Raw genomic sequence first — 18,526 nt, forward strand, 5'->3', positions numbered from 1 at the left:
TCCAGTGAAAATGGGATCTCTGTCACTTACAATAATCTTTGGGTTTCCATGTAGCTTTTGAATTGTTTCCATAAATGCAGTAGAAACTGTACTGGCTTTAAATGGATGTGATAATGCACAAAAGTGTGCATACTTGGTAAGTCTGTCAACTACCACCATGATGACACTCTTTCCCTCAGACTTGGGTAAATCTGTGATAAAATCCATTGAAACCTCCTCCCAACGTTGGCTTGGAATGGATAAGGGTTGTAATAGACCCAGTGTCTTAATTGTTTCAACTTTATTTTTTTGGCAAACCAAACATTCCACCACAAATTTTTGAATATCCGATTTAAGGCCATCCCAAAAAAATTCCTTCTTAACCCTGTGGTAAGTTTTTAAAAATCTTGAGTGCCCTCCTAAGGGAGAAGTGTGCAATTCCATAAGAATCTTTTGTTTTAGTTGGGAATTCTTACAGAGGTATAAGCGATCTTTGTACCATAAAGAATCATTTTGTCAACTAAATGTATCAGATGTACTGGAATCTTGTTGTAACTTTCGAATAAGTGCCCACACTTCTTCGTCATTCTTCCATTCCTCCCTTGCTTCGTTTATCCAATCCAGTTGGATAATAGAAATGGCACACAACAATGCTTCCACATCCTCATCCTTTCTTGAGAGTGCATCTGCCACCACATTTTGCTTCCCTTTTTTGTAGATGATTTCAAATTCATAACCCAACATCTTTGTGACCCACTTTTGTTGCTCTTCAGAGGATAATCTTTGTTCTAAAAATTATTTAAGGCTATCATGATCCATTTTTACCTTGAAGTGTCTTCCCATTAGGTAGGGTTGCCATTTCTTAAGTGCATGGAGTATTGCCAACATTTCCTTCTCATAAATAGCTTTGTGTAAAAACTTTCCCTTGATTGGAAGACTTTCAAAAGTAATGGGTCTTTCATCTTGCATTAAAACAACACCAATTCCATTTCCTGAAGCATCACATTCCACAATAAAGGTTTTTGTGAAGTCTAGTGTAGCTAAGACCGGTGCTTGGCACATTGCCTCTTTAAGATGTTCGAAGGCCTTTGTTGCTTCTAGAGTCCATGAAAATGCATCTTTCTTCAATAATGTTGTTAGAGGTGCTGCTATTCTCCCATAATTCTTAACAAACTTGCAATAATACCCTGTCAACCCGAGAAATCCTCGCAGATGCTTTATGGATGTGGGGATTTTCCATTCCTTAATGGCTTTAATTTTTCTAGGGTCTACCTTAACTCCTTCATGAGATACAATATGACCCAGATATTCCACCTCTTGTACTCCAAAGAAACATTTGGATCTTTTTGCATATAATTGTTTCTCCTCCATTAGTTGTAGCACCCTGTCAACATGTTCAACATGATCCTTCCAAGACTTGCTGTAGATTAGTATATCATCAAAAAATACTAACACAAATTTTCTAAGGAATGGTTTGAAAATGGAATTCATCAAACCTTGAAATGTTGAAGGTGCATTGGTAAGGCCAAAAGGCATGACCAAAAATTCATAATGACCCTCATGAGTTCTAAATGCTGTTTTCAGAATGTCTTCAGTCTTCATTCTGATTTGATGATATCCTGAACGAAGATCCAACTTGGTGAAGTAAATTGATCCATGCAATTCATCTAGTAATTCATCAATGACAGGAATGGGAAACTTATCTTTAATAGTGAGCTTGTTGAGCTCCCTATAATCCGGACACATGCGCCATGATCCATCCTTCTTGTGCACTAATACTACTGGAGCAGAGAAAGAACTTTGACACGGTTGAATTATACCAGCCTCTAGCATTTTTGCAACCATACGTTCAATTTCACTCTTTTGGGCATAGGGATATCTGTACGGCCTGATGTTTGGAGGAACACTTCCTCGAATCAGATGAATAGCATGATCATGATCACGAATAGGTGGGAGACCTTTGGGAGTCTCAAATACCTTGGAATGATTGTCCAATACTTTTTGGAGATCTGGAGAAATAGATGATTGCAATGTGGAAACATCTAGCGAACATAATTGTGCAATTACACCCCTTTGTTCCTTTTTTAGAAGCTTTGTCATACCGTTAGAGTTGATTATCTTTCCCGGTTTCCCTGCAATACCCCTTAATTCAACTTCCTTTCCTTCCACAGAAAATTTCATGAAAAGTTCTTGAAAATTAAAAGCTATTGTACCCAAGGATTGTAGCCATTGGACTCCTAGTACAACATCAACACCTCCCATTGGAATGGAAAGCATTGGGCTAGTCAATACATATTCTCCCATCGATAGCTTGATATTATGGCACTTTCCAGAGAAATTTATTGTTCTTCCATTTGCAACCATCACTTGACACTCTGGTGCTGGATATAAGAAGCAATTCAATTCTTTTGCTACCTTACAATGAATAAAATTGTGGGTGCTTCCTGAATCAATCAACACTATTACCTTTTTCTTCTTGATTTGTCCTTCTATCTTGATGGTTTGAGGAGTGGTAATTCCCGCCAATGCATTACAAGATATGGTCGAATTCATTTCTTCTTCATCTAGGCTTTGTTCTTGGAGTATATCCTCTTATTTTGACCTTTCTTGCTCCTTTTCTTCTTCCTCTTCGCAATCTATGTAGAATAATTTCTTCTCAGCACACTTATGACCTTTAGTGTATTTGCTATCACAACTATAACAAGCCCTTTTTCTCTTTTTTCTTCCAATTGTTGTGGTGTCAACCTTATAGGTTGTGGGAGACTTGGGGCAACAACACTTCCATCTTTATGGTTGTGAGTGGTATGCTTCCTGGTTGCCATAATTTTGCTTTCCATTTTTCTTGCTAACCTTAATGCCTTCTCTAATGAATCAGGTTCCCAAAGGCAAACATCATGTTGGATATTATCCTTTAAAGTCCCTATGAACACATCAATCCTATGGTCCTCTGGAATATTTTTGACCCTTATGTTCAATTTTTGGAACTCCTCAATGTGCTCCATTATTGAACCCTTTTGTTTGAGACTTATCAATTGGCTAAAAAAAGTGTTGCTTTTTGTATCCTCATAATGTGTTGTCAATTCTTCCGTAAAAATTGCCCAAGTGATAATTTGTTTACGAGAGCAAAGCCATTGATACGATACAAACTGATTTGGTTCCAAATATAAAGTTGCAATACATACCTTTTGTGTGTTTTGCACATTATTGAGATCGAAAAATTGCTCCATCTGTAATATCCATGTTGCGGGATCCTTGCCATCAAACTTCCTCATATCGATTTTTGGAATATGTTGGGTCTTCGATCCCACATTAGAGTCTATGAAATCATGATTAACATTTCTTTTGTTCGCATCATGAGTTTCCTTTACTACCTTTTCACCATTAGTAAGTATTTCTTGTAGAAAATTTGTCAAATCTGTCTTCAAATCTGCCATGTCTCTCTTCAAACCTGTCTTCAAATCTATCTTCAAATCATCCATCTTAGCTTCCACGCCCTTTATCTTAGATTCCACGCCATTTATCTTAGCTTCTTTTAGCTTTTGTGAGAGTGACATTTGTTGCACTTGTTCTTGTAATTTTGATATATCATGTAGTATTTCTTCCTCTTCTTCATGAGTCATGCTAGAGCTTTTAGGTTGCTTACTAGGTGTTTGCATTTTCTTTCCTCAGGGCATCCGTTATCGATAATAATGCTCTACTATGCCCTTTGAATTCCTTCAAAATAAATTTTCAAACCAAGCTTAAGAAAAAATTTAAAAAAATCTACACACCTTTTTTCACTTTGTAGGAGCTCGATATTGTCTCTGGTGTATCTCTGTACTTTCTAATCATATAGCTTTGAAATTACGATATGCAGTAGCCGTCTGTGTTGTCTTTCCAATGCCACCAGTCTGACCCAAATTGGATTCTCCAAGGAAGAGTTATGCGAAATCATCCACAGTGACTTGATTATAGACTAGTTCAGTAGAGCGAACTTGTACGATGTGCCACGAGTCACTGTTTTGACCTTTGGCTCTAAAAAATATCTACAAGAAACTAAAATCCGTCCTCTTTCTGTAACTTCTTACGAAATTTCAATCCGATGCTTAGAGAGAAAGTTATGACGATTTTCCCTAGGTCACCTATTTGGAATGTAATTCAGAAGTCTGCAAAAAGACCAACTTCCTCAGATCATACCTCCACAAATATAGCACGAAAGGCTCTGAAATTGGGACCCAAGGTTCAGCACGATGTATTCTCAAATGGGTTTTTTTTTAGCTTCTGAAACGTCACAGAAAAAAGTTATAGAGAAAATGCCACGATGACCTATTTGGAGCAGCGAAACCCTAGAATCCAAAGCCCTGATACCAAATGTTATGAAACCAGCTCAAGAAAAGATAGATCAACGCCTTAGAATTCAGCCTCTTCGAGGGGGCAACCTCCTTTACATTACATACATGAACAATTCTTGGATGATTCAAATGACAAAACCTCCTTTCTATATATAGGAGTCTAAGGAGTCATAATATAACCTAGCCGACCTAACAATAATAATATAAAGCCACAAAAATAACAACAGAGGGACTCTATTGGGCACAATAATAACAATATGGGGATAATAGGGGCACAACAATATTAATAAGGGATGCAACTACAACAGTAATGGGGTAATCACTAGTATTATAGGGACCCAACATTGTCTTTCTGCTCGATGGAGATATGAAGCACCCACTGGTCAAACTGATCAAATATTTGCATGAAAACATCAATAATTTAGTCTCAAGAAACATCAAAAAACACAAAAAAGAACTAGAAAACTTTCAAAAACTTAAATGGTCAAAATATTTTACCTGAAGCATCCCATTGCTCATCCTCAGGCAGCATGAGCTCAGGATCATCACAAAAATCCATCCCTACGTAAGGATAGTCATTAATCATGATGAATTGTCTATGAAGCCACCCAAATAAGGTTGGTGAGAAGTTGATCGTCAATAGACCTGCATGTCGGGCCATATGATCTATCCAACTTCTCATCCGTGGGGCCCTCGGATCGATAGGCTCGAGTATGATCTATTGAGGCTGAAGTAGTGGCACCCATTCTAGAGAAAAAGAGATTAAGATCACACCATAGCCAAAGTACTTTAACTTCCCCTCTCTCACTTTAGTTGTTCTTTCATATTGACCAAAAAACCCTCACTCCAGTTGAAGATTGTTGGCTCTAGACACTCCACCCGTACTGCATGTATGAGCTACTTGCTACGTGAAGTCTTGAGGTACCTGTCAATCTTGTGATAATGAACAAGATCGTTCTTAGAGGTAATTGGGTTACGTCTTTTATGTTGATCTTTCGATCCCTAATTGGTTGGGCACGAGGTTTATAATAGGTAGTGATGTAATCTTTCACTATTTCCCATGCCAGGAAGTTAGAAGAATTTTAGTAGTCCACAATCTTTTAGTGCTTGGATGGTAGAAGGATCATTTGTTGCATTTAAATCATGTTCCTCATGTTCTCTTTCTCTCCAAATGAATGCCATTTTATGCTAATGAACACCTAAAACATCAACCAGTGATTCATTAGGCTCTTTTTCATGCAAAAAACTTGTAAAAATTTGAGGGAAAACTGATCAACAACTTTTCATTCTATGCCCAATGCACCCAATAGTGCATGACAGAGCATTGCACCTCTCCCAGCAATGTTAGCATGCCTAGGTGCAACACGAATTTCGATACTGGGGGGGGTGCATTGGTCCTAGGGCGTATTCTTAGAACCCCACTACCCTCAAAATATTTGAATGAAATAAAAAAAAATGGACCATGAAAAGAAAGAGAAGGGTTTTAGCTCCTACCTGGAAGCAACGATACTTGGAATGATCCACCAGATTGGCTGCAATCAGCTGCGAAAGATTGAGGGAAAAAGAGCTCAGAGTTCTCACTATTGAAGGTAAATGTGAAATGGTGAAAATGAATAGTCGTTTTGAGTACTTATGGTATTTTTCTTGCATTATTTTATTCATATTTAATGTTGTGATGTAGATATGCTTCATTTTTACTATGAAAATGGGTATTTTTAATCCTTCTTGTGGTATTTTGAGCAGGTTGACAACTGTTAACAGGTTTTTATCATGCTTTAAACAAGTTATTTTGACCAAGAAGTATACTTTTATCTCTTTTTTGGGTTCTAACCTACGAAAAAGGAACCCCTTGGAGTCCTCTTTCATCTCTTTTCAAAGTCCCAAAACATGAAAATATTGTCGAGCGCTTGTCTTTTCGAACTCATAAAGGTAAATGAAAATACCTCTACTCAGTCTAAGTTTAACCCTTTTATGGACTGAGATAGATTATCTACAAAAAAGGAAAACCTTAGTCAAACATGGCTAAGAGGTTCTCTTGAGTATTGTTTTCTACCTTTTTGGACTTGAGAGACTATCTACGAAAAGGGACATCTGGAGTTTTCCCTTTTCGCCTCTTTTTCAAACTCTCTAAAAATGAAAAAGATGTCGAGTTACGCCTTCGCTGGACTTGTTAAAACATCAAACATTGATGGACTTGTCAAAAATAACAAGGTCAAACCACTCCTTCTTAGGGTTCTTTAAATATACTTGGAGGGATTCATTCGAAGGATGGACTTACAGATCAAGCATATGTTATCCTCCTCAAGCTTGTTACAAAATAAAGAGGTATTGACCAATATAGTTGGGAAAATTGGGAAAACAGGTTATTCCATTTGTTAATGCCAGTGAGTCTCTCTTGAAAATGACACTCTTCCACTCATCTCTGTGGTTGTTGGGTTGGGTAATTTTCTTGTCTTTTAGATCATCATACCTTTTCAGAACCTCCATTTCAGTTTTGGGTCAATGTTGCGAACTCCATTCAGTGTCACCATTGTGTTCAAGAGAAGCCATTCAGTTGATATCCATTACGATACTCTTAATCCTTCATTCCATGTTTGCCTTTCTTGATTCAGTTCTGTATCAGCATTATTATGATCATTTTGTCTCAAGCATGATACCTGTTTCTTGTCGTTGATGGGGAATAGATAAAGGCCCTCCTACAATAGGTCACTTGCTGTTGACATCAACACACCATCCAGGAAGTTGACGTAGAAACAGCCTTTTGGTATCTTGGTGCTTGCATACATCAATGGCAAGTTTCCTCGCTCTCGGTGATAGGTTTACATCAATGGCCTTCGATCAAAAGAATCTCTGTGGTGTTCGACATCAACTCATTTATTCACACCATACGAATTGTATTGAAGTACCTTGAGAGCCATTAACATCATCGGTGTTTCTCTTGCATTTGTTAATGACTTACATCATTAGTCGGTAATCAGATGGTGTCTCCCATTTTCGACCTCATCTCTATTGGGTTATAAAAGGTGCCTTTTAAAACTCCTAATTATCCTCACATTAATTATCAATCTAGGCAAGTCTTCTTATTTCAAGAGTGTACATAGTATGTGGCTGCTATTTAATTCAGACAGTAGTGTTTCCTAAATTGTAGTATAGATCTTTAAATACAAGAGTAAATGGATGCATCTAGTAAATTCCAATTGCAATTAAAGAAAACTCAATCCTCTAACGAAATCAAATCTTTCATCAATTCAAGTAACAACAACATCAATTGAGAGTACAGTAATGATAACTCATCTCTCTTTAACTGATTTAATCTAAATCAAACTCACTCTTCAGTAAATAATCTAAACAGCAATAACATCAATCTGAGAGTCTAACAATGATAGTTAATACTCTTTACAGTTGATTATATCAAGTAGAATATTTACCTAAGTAACTCGATCCAAAATGACAATACTATAAATTATATAAAACAAGGATATTCTGTCAACACCGGAAAATAATAAACAACGAAGGAGATAAAATCACAGAAAGCAAGAATACTATCAAACCATCACACTTGTGAGAATTGGAAATGTATGACACAAAGAAAGTTGTTGAATCCACAAGAGGTCGTGCCCTTAGCTGCCGGTGAACACTGCTAAGTTACTTCAAATAAAGCGAGGGAACAACAACTTCACTTATATATTAATCATCAAACTGAATGAGCATTACAATATATTCGTGTTCTTCTTGACAGTGAGAGTCTGTAATTAAAATTACAATTTCAATAATAACAGAGATTCTCTCGATCCTGAGGGATTCGCAACAGATTTCCAACTTCAGACATCCTTTCCTTTCTCGCGCTGATTCTTCTGATCTACTTTGGCCTTATCTGCAACCGCTGCATTCCTTCCTTAGATTGCCGATTTGTGTTGTTCCTTCATAGGGAACAAAATTTGTCCCTTTTGTTGCTTTCCTACATAAAGAAGGGTAATAATGAGCTAAGTCGTAACTGCAGATAATTCCTTCATTTCTTACCGTAATTCCTTTTTATATTAACGCATTAAGATATAGAAAAGATAAGAATAAAGGAAAAGGATGATGAGATTAATAGTAAATGCATACCTTTTCCATGACTCAACATACTCCCCTTCTTACCCTGTTTCATGGCCTCATGAAAAGCAAGTAATTTGTATGCAGAGCAGTTAAAGAATAAGCTGGAGAAGGAATGTCATAAAGTGGTCTAAAACCATGATTCTTGGCCAAGAGCTCAAATATGGGCCCTATCTGTCCTTCAGGCAATTCATATATAGCCCGATAACCTTCAGCAGGATACCAAACAATAGGGCTGCGGAACCGACAACCTAGCCAATAAGGACCTTCTCTCAAAATGAGATTGCTATAAGTGACAAAACGTTCTGCAGCTAATTTAAAATTTTTATAATTAAATGGCTCTCTATTTTGTACATTACTAGTGGAGACTGTCCACCTAAGCTTGGCTGCAGCCAAGGAGATTTCCTGAATGGAGAGGAAGTATTCTACTCTGTTTTGTACAATCTCTTTCTGAATAGGCCCCAAAATTTTGATTACTCCTTCCCTTTTCATCATACTCTTGTGATTGGCCAGCATTTGCAAAGGGTGTTTGGGTTCACCTCTGACCCAAAGGTCGAGTCCATGCTCTTGCCTCTGGAATGTGTTATGAGCCTTGAACCATTTCAGTTGATTGACAGCAAATGAGATAAAATCTTGGAATTGCACATCCCCCGCAAAAGGGTTGGGGTTCTTTTCTACTTCTTCCTCTAATACAACATTGTGTAGGTAAAATTCGCAAAGCAATCTTTGAACTTTTACCCCATGATGTTTGCAACAGTTTATGAAATCCTCAATTGATTTTAATTCTATCAGTTTTTTAGCCTCAATGGCTTTGATTTTAAACTGAAAGTATCTTTCTAGAAAAAATAAGGCAGGAGATCTACATGCCAAGACATCAGCGTACAATGAGCAGATAGTGTCTGTTTGACTCATGACCTTCTCTAGTATGAGCTTCATTTTCTCAATTTTCTCTTCTGCCTTTTGGTATTTGTCGAAGGTCTTGCTTTCTGATGTATTCATGTTAGAAGCTTCCTCTGTAATTCTTAGTATTTTTGCTGGGAGACAGTTTCTAGCTCAAGCCGTTCTACGGCAAGCTGAGCCTGTGCGAAATCTTCTTGAATAGTCAATATACGGTGGTCGTTGCTCGTCATGATATCTTTGGCTTGAATGGTTTTCTACGTGCTCCTACTATGAGAAGGAATGCCTATTGTCTGTGTTCCTTTAGTATGGGAGGTCCATGCCTCCGTCTGGGTAGCCACGCTACAGGAGGGTACCACCTCCGTCTGAATAGCTAAGTTATAAGAGGGTACAACCTCTATCTGGGTAGCTACTTCTGCAAGAATTGCATGTTGTTCCTTAACAGGTTGAGTGAGTATCAGCTCAGTTTGAGGCCCTGTAGCTCTTCTTTCATATAATTCAGTTTGAACTGCTGCGTTTATTGTCTCCGGGGTTTTGTCTAGAGCCTTCCCGCTGATAATTTTCTTATCTTTCGTCTGAGCCTTTTTACCGTTTTCCGCAGCCTCTGTTGTTCCTTCCTAAGCTTTTTAATTTTATCTCTATGCTTTTTAGGAGGAGCAATTGTTATGTTAATCGTCTCTACTCCTAATGAGCCTGATTGCTCATCTTGGCTCTGTTCTAAAAGAACCGTGTCCCTAGATTGGTAGTCATCTTCCTGGTTTATTTCTATTTCTTCTATTTGTCCTATATTCTCCATATTTAGGCCTACCTGGCTGGGTTCTCCTGGAGGCATATCACCAGGTTGGTTCACCTCTTCTTGAGTGGCCTCTGCCCTTGTTTCTGCTTTGCAACTTACATTTTCTGATATAATTCTATCGTGGCCAGAGTTCTCTAAATATTGGGTTGCTCCAATGTTAAAATTGAGCGGGCTTTCGGGCTGTATGAAATCATCCATATTGGCCAGAATCTGGGCCAATTCGATATCGTGCAGTAAATCACCTAGGGGACTTGTATTTGATGTTGAGGGGAGTTCTGATTCATTTCTTTCCTCATCTCTAGAATGCCCTGATTCTTCCTCATGGTCCGATTCAGGGTTATCCTGGCCTTCTATCTGCAAGTGCTGTTCACTTCCTAGGCTAGACAATTCTATGGGTTGGCTGATATTGCCTTGGGGGTTTTGAGCCGCTCTTAAGTTTGTCCTCAGCTTAGTGGAATGTCTGCGCTTTTGGGGAATGTTTGTTGTAAGAGTAGTCCTCTTCCTTTTCGGAACAGGATTAGGCGCAGGCAGAGCTTAGCCCCCTTCAATAGCAAATATTAATTCCTCCCAACTTGATTGCTATTGGGCGAGGTTGTAACTCACTATCAGCCCAATCAAACAGTGGTGGCTTACGACGATTTCTATGTGTTGGGAATTTTTTATCCTTTCAAAAGTGTCATGCAATAGAAAATTCAAATATGTAGGTAAATTCACAGAACACTTTTGTTTCAGGACTACTAAGAGTTTAAGTTGACGCGGCCTTACCACGTCTTTTCACCTGTCACATGTGATGTAATTCTGGACGACTTTTGCTAGTTCTCCCCACGGTTCTCCAAGGGATGATGGTCGAACTCCTTTGCCTTTGATGATCAACTCTTGTCCTTCATCCTTAAAGACTGCAATAGCATCCTGCAACTTCAATCTTTTATTATCCCATACGGGTCCTTCTGCTGGTAATCTGGATACTTCAGCTATCACAACATCTGACACTGTGATTTGCCTGCCTCTTATCATGGATTGTCCGTTCTGTAAATTTTGTAGGAATTCAATGGAAATTGCTTTGTTAGGTTTCTAAAATCGTGTGAAGTATGTTATCCACCCAGCTCGGGCTAGAATTTCTCTGGCTGCATCAGAAACAGCCAGTATTAGTGGCTCCCTACGCATTGTTATTCCTCCCATACTGCTTAAATTATACAAACAGTTAGTGTAGCAGAGATATCACAGCAATAGACAGAGCTGAGTGATGGAACAACAAGTTGTTATAATGGTTTTCGGATGATAGTTTACAGGCATAAATACCGTTATCTAGGACTTGCTATTATACCACATACTCCGTAAACATGGAATGTCGTATTGCCCTACAGAATTAAATAAAGAAGTGACACACATACATAAGTACACTGGAGGTTGCTCCTTGCCCACCTTTGAAATGATAGGTCGCCTTCAACCGAATGAGTGAGGAATAACGTGCTGGCAGCAAAGTACAAGGGTGATAAAAGTGGAAAGGTACGCATATTAATGAAAGGATCACAAAATATATCGGAGTGCTGAAATCAATGCATATTATTAACGAGAATTATCAATAAGTGAGGAGATGTCGTGAGGTGATTCGAAAAGGAAAAAGGACAATTGACGCAGGAAAGATACTTTGTCGTCATCATTCCACTTAAAGCTATTATGATTGATTTTTAAAAAATATCGCATGCATAAAGGTTCAAAATAAATTAGGGACATAGTCTCTCTGTAGTAAAGATACACAATAAGAAAAGGGAATTATAATAGCTATTGATGTTAAAATACGACTTCAATGCCATCAGCAGAGCTTCTGTTGCCCGCAGGCGTTTATAGCCTCGACAGAGTTGCCTTTTCACCCTTTGGAACCATGATCCTCTATGTATAATTGGGGAAGTGCATTATGATATCATAGTAGAGACCAATGTGCTGGCTTGGTAACCAGATGAACACATTTCCATTCACTGGGAAGGAGAAAAAGGTGGGCAAGCTGGCTCGTAATGAGACCTCCTGTTCCAAAGACTTTTTTCTTGATGCATCCATTGGATCATATCCCTGGTGTGGTGGCCATAGTGGAAATGCCACTTTGCTACTTCCTTATGATCATGGTAGGCTGGCTCATGATGAGACCCCCTATCCTCCATCTGTAAAAATCATAGAATTGTTAGTAAACATATATATATATATTTATTTATTTGAACAACACTTCTTATTTATATATAGAGGGTGGCTCAACACTCCTTAGGAGTAGGGATGGCGGAAGAAGTTTGAACATATCAATAGAAAAAAAAAGTATGGCCTTAACCTTATTTGATGATAGAATGGAGAGAATTATAGGCGTTAGGGGAGAACCAACATGGTACAAATAATCAATCAATTCGGTTTATAGTGAAAATAAGGACAATGAAGTGATATAGATGGTTGTGTCCTTTCTTTTTCAATCAATACAAAGCAATCTTATTAAAGATGATAATATTTGATTTGCTTGTTCTAGTAAACTTCATATTTGTATCCTTACATATATACTTGTACACGTGTGCCCTATAAAGGATCATAAATAGTGAGAAAAGGAAAGAAATGATATTTACAAAGTGCTATTTCCTAAAGGAAACAACAAAAAAAAAACCTCACACAATAAGTGTTGTTCCTTACAGGGAACAACAAGAAAAAACACACAAAAAGGGTGTTGTTCCTTAGAGGGAACAACAACTGTTCCCTGTAGGGAACAACAAATAAAATACATATGAAAATTGCTATTCCTTAGAGGGAACAACCACTGTTCCCTGTAAGGAACAACAAGGGAAATACACGCCAAAATTTCGTTGTTCCCTGCGGGGAACAACGAAGAAAATACACACAAAAATTGTTGTTCGTTACAAGGAACAACAACTGTTCCTTAGAGGGAGTAGCAACTGTTCCTTAGAGGGAACAATCACTGTTCCTTAGATGGAACAACAAGAAAAAGAAAAATGTCTAGACGCAAAATTGTTGTTCCTTAGAGGGAACAACAGGAAAACAAATACACACGAAATTGTTGTTTCTTAGAGGGAACAACGGCTGTTCCTTAGAGGGAACAACAGCTGTTCCTTAAAGTGAACAACAAAAAGAGAAAAAAATAATTAATTGCACGTGAAATTGCTATTCCTTAGAGGGAACAACAACTGTTCCTTAAAGAAAAAGAAAAAATGAAAAAGTGTTCGCAAAATTACTGTTCTTTAGAGGGAACAATTATTGTTCCTTAGATGGAACAACAATTGTTCCTTAGAGGGAACAAAAAAAAGCGAAAAATTGCACATGAAATTGTTGTTCCTTTAGAGGGAACAATGGTTATTCCTTAGAGGGAACAATAATTGTTCCTTAGAGGGAAAAACAAGAAAATATACACACAAAATTGTTGTTCCTTAGAGGGAACAACGACTGTTCGTTAAAGGGAACAACAAGAAAATTTACACACAAAATTGTTTTTCGTTAGAGGGAATAGCAAGAAGAAAATCCACACGAACATTGATGTTATTTAGAGGGAACAACAATTGTTCCTTAGAGGGAACAACAGTTGTTCCTTAAAGGAAACAACAAAGAAAAAAAAGAAAAAAACAACTTATATACAATTTATACAAGCAAATTCAATCAAATAGAAAGGAAAATTTATGTACAAACTAAAAAAACAAATAAATTTTTCAGTGGACCGATGCTAGGATGGTTTTCCCTCCTTAGCAAGAATTTTTATAGTGGAATCTTTCCTTAACTATTGGCAAAAGGATTCCCTGGTAAGCGGTTTGTGATAGAGTCGTACTTGATGTCCATTCACTTAAAAAAGTAGCCAGACCCATCAATGGTGGCTAAAGTGAGGGTGCCATTATCATGCACCTCTTGTATCTCATAGGGGCCTAACCATCTGGTCTGGAATTTTCCCGGGAAATCCTGGAACCTAGAATCATACAGAAGTGCCCAATCACCTTCGTGGAAGATCTTCTTCTTGATAAGGGCATCATGCCATTTTGCTCTTTGTCGTTGGATCAGTGCAGTATGCTGAAGAGCTGATAGTCGGATTTCATCCAATTCATTGATTTGATGTAGCCTATTAATCTGTGCTTCATTTAAGTCCAAGCCTACCTCCTGAGCTATCCTCAATGTCTGAATTTCAAATTCGATTGGGAAGATAGGTTCTTTGCCAAACACTAGCTGGTATGGGGAATATCTCGTGGTATTTTTCCATGTCATGCGGTATGCCCACAGGGATTCTAGTAATCGGGTAGCCCAGTCACGTCTATGTGATGAAACTATTTTTGTGAGTATTTCCTTGATTACTTTATTGGTACTTTCTACCTAGCCATTTGCCTGCGGGTGGTATGGAGTTGTGATTCTATGCATAATATGATGATTTTTTAATGTTGCAGCAATCTTATGGCCTATAAATTGTGGCCCTCCATCTGTGATTATTTCTCTAGGCAAGCCATAGCACGAATAGTTGGAAACAAAAATGGATTACTGAGTCCTCCGTTGCCCTTGGTAATGCTTCTTCCTCCACCCATTTAGTCACATATTCTGTTGCGACTAGTATGTATGTCTTTTGATTAGATGATGGGTTTATTGGACTAATGAAATCTAATGCCCATCGCTCAAAAGGTTCAATGACTAACTGCAGATGTAGGGCCATCTCATCAGACTGCCCAGGGCGTCCCATTCTTTGGCAACTATCACTTGTCTAGACAAACTTCTTGGTGTCTTTGAAAATGCTGGGCCAATAATAGCCCGTCTGTAAGACTTTGTGACCAGTCTTACGGTCCGCAAAATGTCCACTGCAAGGCCCATCGTGGCAAGATTTCAGGATGTCAAAGACTTTGCCTTCCCTAACACATCTTCGAATGTGCATATTGGCCCCTGTATGAAATAAATATCCTCTGATCCAGGAGAACCGAGTGCTATGCTGTACTATTTGTTTTCTTTCATTGGGCGTCAGGTGCTTGGGTAATTTTCCCACTACTAGGTAGTTTGCGACATCCGCGTACCACGGTGTTTTCACGGTTACAACAAATAAATGTTCATCGGGGAACTGGTCTTCTACTACTGCCGAGTCGTCTGTCTTTGGCATACGTGAAAGGAAGTCTGCTACTAGATTTTCTTTTCCTGGTCGATCTTTGATTGTTATGTCAAATTCCTGCAAAAGGATCAACCATCTTGTCACTCTTCCATTTGTAACAAGTTTATTAGCTAGATATTTAATAACAGAGTGATCAATATACAAAAACACAAGGTATCCCATTATATAATGTCTAAATTTATTAATAGCATAGATTACAGCCAAAAATTCTTTTTCGGTCACAGTATAATTTAATTCAGCAGGAGATAGATTTTTGCTGATGTAGTATATTGCATATGGCTTCTTATCTTCCTCCTGGCCGAGAACTGCTCCAATGGCCGTATCTGAAGCGTCGGATGAAATCTGGAATGGCAAATCCTAGTTTGGGCCTCGTAATACTGGGGCTATTGATACAAGCCATTTTAAATCTTCAAAAGAAATGTCACATTTGTCAGTCCAAATGAAATCGATATTTCCTATTAATGCATATAATGGTGCAGCAATTTGAGAGAAATTCTTTATAAATCTCCTATAATATCCAAAAAATCCCAAGAAACTGTGTACCTCAGTTTGTGTGGAGGGGGTAGGTATTAAAAGAATTATTTGAATTTTTGCTGGATCTACCTGAATTCCAGCTGCTGAGATGTAGTGACCCAGGATGAGGCCCTCGGTCATCATCATGTGGAATTTTTCATGGCTTAAACAGAGCCTGGTAGCAATGCATCTTTGTAGAACTTTCTCTAGCGTTTGTAATGCCGACTCGAAGTCATCTCCGTAAGGTGTAAAGTCATCCATGTACACCTCGAGCCCTTCATTTATCAAATCTGAAAAAATGCTGAGTATAGCCCTCTGGAATGTGGCAGGTGCATTGCACAGTCTAAAAGGTAAGACCCTGTAAGCAAATGTCCCCCAAGGGCAGGTAAAGGTAGTCTTATCCTGGTCTTCAGGGGCAATTTGAATTTGATTGTAGCCACTGAAGCCATCTAGGAAAGAAAATAATTTTTTTCTTGCCAATGTGTCCAAGACCTGGTCAATGAACGGAAGGGGAAAATGGTCTTTTTGGGTTGCTTTATTAAGCTCTCTATAGTCAACACATATATGCCACTTTCCATTCTTTTTAGGCACCACTACTAATGGAGAGACCCATTTGCTATCAGATATAGGATAGATGAAGTTTACATCTAACAGTTTTTGTAGTTCATCTTTAACAATATCTTTAAGGTGAGGGTTTAACCTCCGTTGAGGTTGTTGAATGGGCCTGGCATCTTTCTTTGTATAGATGTGGTGCATGCATAATTGGGGATCAATCCCTTTCATATCTGAGTAATCCCATGCGAAAGCCTCTTTGTATCTTCTCAGAAATTGAACAAGCTTCTGCTCTTGGTCAGCAGTCAGGTTTTTGTTGATATTTGAGGTTTTCCCTAGCTCAATTTCTATGGTTTTACTATTATAAACAACAGAAGTTGGTATTGACTGGTCGTTAATATCTTTTAAGGGATCTTCTTCAATTTCGTTATCCAGAGCTGCTTCAATCATGTGACATTTTGGATGGGATACAGCATCTGGTTGGTTAATGTAAGTGTTAATGATGTCGTCTTCTGTTTGATCCTTGAATTCGAGAGCATCTTCTATAGTTAGTGGTGATCTAATGCTTTCAGTTAGATATGATACAAGTTGTTTTCTAGTTTTTATTATTGTTAAACTTGGCTGAGCTAGATGATATAAGGCTAAATTTTTCACATTACTTCCTCTTGCTATAGTCATGCTGCCTGTTCGACAGCTTATGTAAGCATCTGCATTTGCTAGCCAAGGTCTACTTAGAATTAGGGGATGTCCGTCTAGCTGGTTTCTAGGATTGATGATCAGAAAATCTGCTGGGTATTCCCAAGAATCTACAAACACCATTACATCCTGTAATGTGCCTTCTGGTTTGAATATTGATCGGTCATCCAGTTCCAACAAGGTCGTGGTTGGATCCAAGGATGTAATGCCAAGCTTTTGACAGGTTGTTGTTGTGAGAATGTTGATTGCTACTCCTAGGTCAACTAATGCATTAGGGAAGGAGCATCCATTTATTTGCATCGTGACTATAGGGTTTCTTGGGTCCTCATATTTTACCAGTGTTTCTCTGCTTGATAATAAATCACACAAAGTACCGACTACATGGATAGTTGGGGTTGTTTTTATTTTCTTCTTTGGCTTTTTTGTACACAATTCCTTAATAGTTTTTGCATAAATTGGAATGTCCTGAATAGCCTGGAGGAGAGGTATTTTTACACACAAATTTTTAAATTCTCCCAGAAGATAAAAATCGGGATATTCGATTGGGAGGGGTATGATTAATATTTCTAGGAATGGTGGAGAGGAGGTGATCATTTGATCGTGAGTTTTCTGTTTAACCATGTTCTCCACTTGTGGTGCTTGTTCTACAGGTAACAGATCTTCAATTTTTATACTTTTATCCTCATCTGATTCTATTATCCATCCAGACCTTAATTTAAGCTCATTACACTCCCTCAACTCAGTTTTGGCTCTGGTCCTTCAATGATTTCCACAGATTGGACCGGTCTATTGTTGGGGTTCGGGTTGGGTTGCGCTGGGAGCTGTGGTTGTAGGTTGGTCTGAGGGTTCTGTTGCAATGTGTAGGGTGATGGAAGTGTAGGTTGAGGTAGGGGGATCATTCCTGCTGGCTGGTTTGTAGGTCTTTGCCAGCTTGGCTACCAACTCTGGTTTTGTGAAATGAAGGGCGGCCATTGAGATTGATATGCATTATTCTGCCAGAATGGTGGGAAGTAAGAGGAATTTAGCCAATTGTTATTTTTATTTGATTGGTTGGGCCATGATGGCATAGATAATGGTTACTGTGACCAATTGGAAATAGGTGGTTAGTTCTTCCACATAGCTATTGGGTATTGTGATGAATTATATTGCAAGGGTTGAAAGAAAGAAGATGGGTCCGTAGGTGTACCTGTTTGTCATGGTTGCCATTGGCAACGCTGATTTAGCAGGTAGACCGTCTGTTTCTTCTTCTGCCTCCTTATAGACTACTTTTAACCTTGGGAGTGACGGGCAACTTTCTGTGGTGTGATCCTTAGTACATATGGCATAGGTTCGCACCATATCCAGCGGGCATTCTTTGTGACTATGCTTCTTCCTACATCTAGGACAAAATATCACAAAGTTTTGTTCTGCTTCAGCCTGCTTCTGCTTGGATTGCATGATGTCTAATTATGTCGTCAAAGTTCCCAAGATATTTGTTTTGAAATCCTCTAGCAGGTTGCCAATTTCTGCACGAGTTATACTTCCACCAGAGATTTTGTTGTCCCTGGTGGTCAT

Source organism: Pinus tabuliformis, chromosome 3_2 (assembly GCF_031772625.1).
Source record: "Pinus tabuliformis cultivar Carrire ecotype Pingquan chromosome 3_2, CPIR1, whole genome shotgun sequence".
Classification (NCBI taxonomy): Eukaryota; Viridiplantae; Streptophyta; class Pinopsida; order Pinales; family Pinaceae; genus Pinus; species Pinus tabuliformis.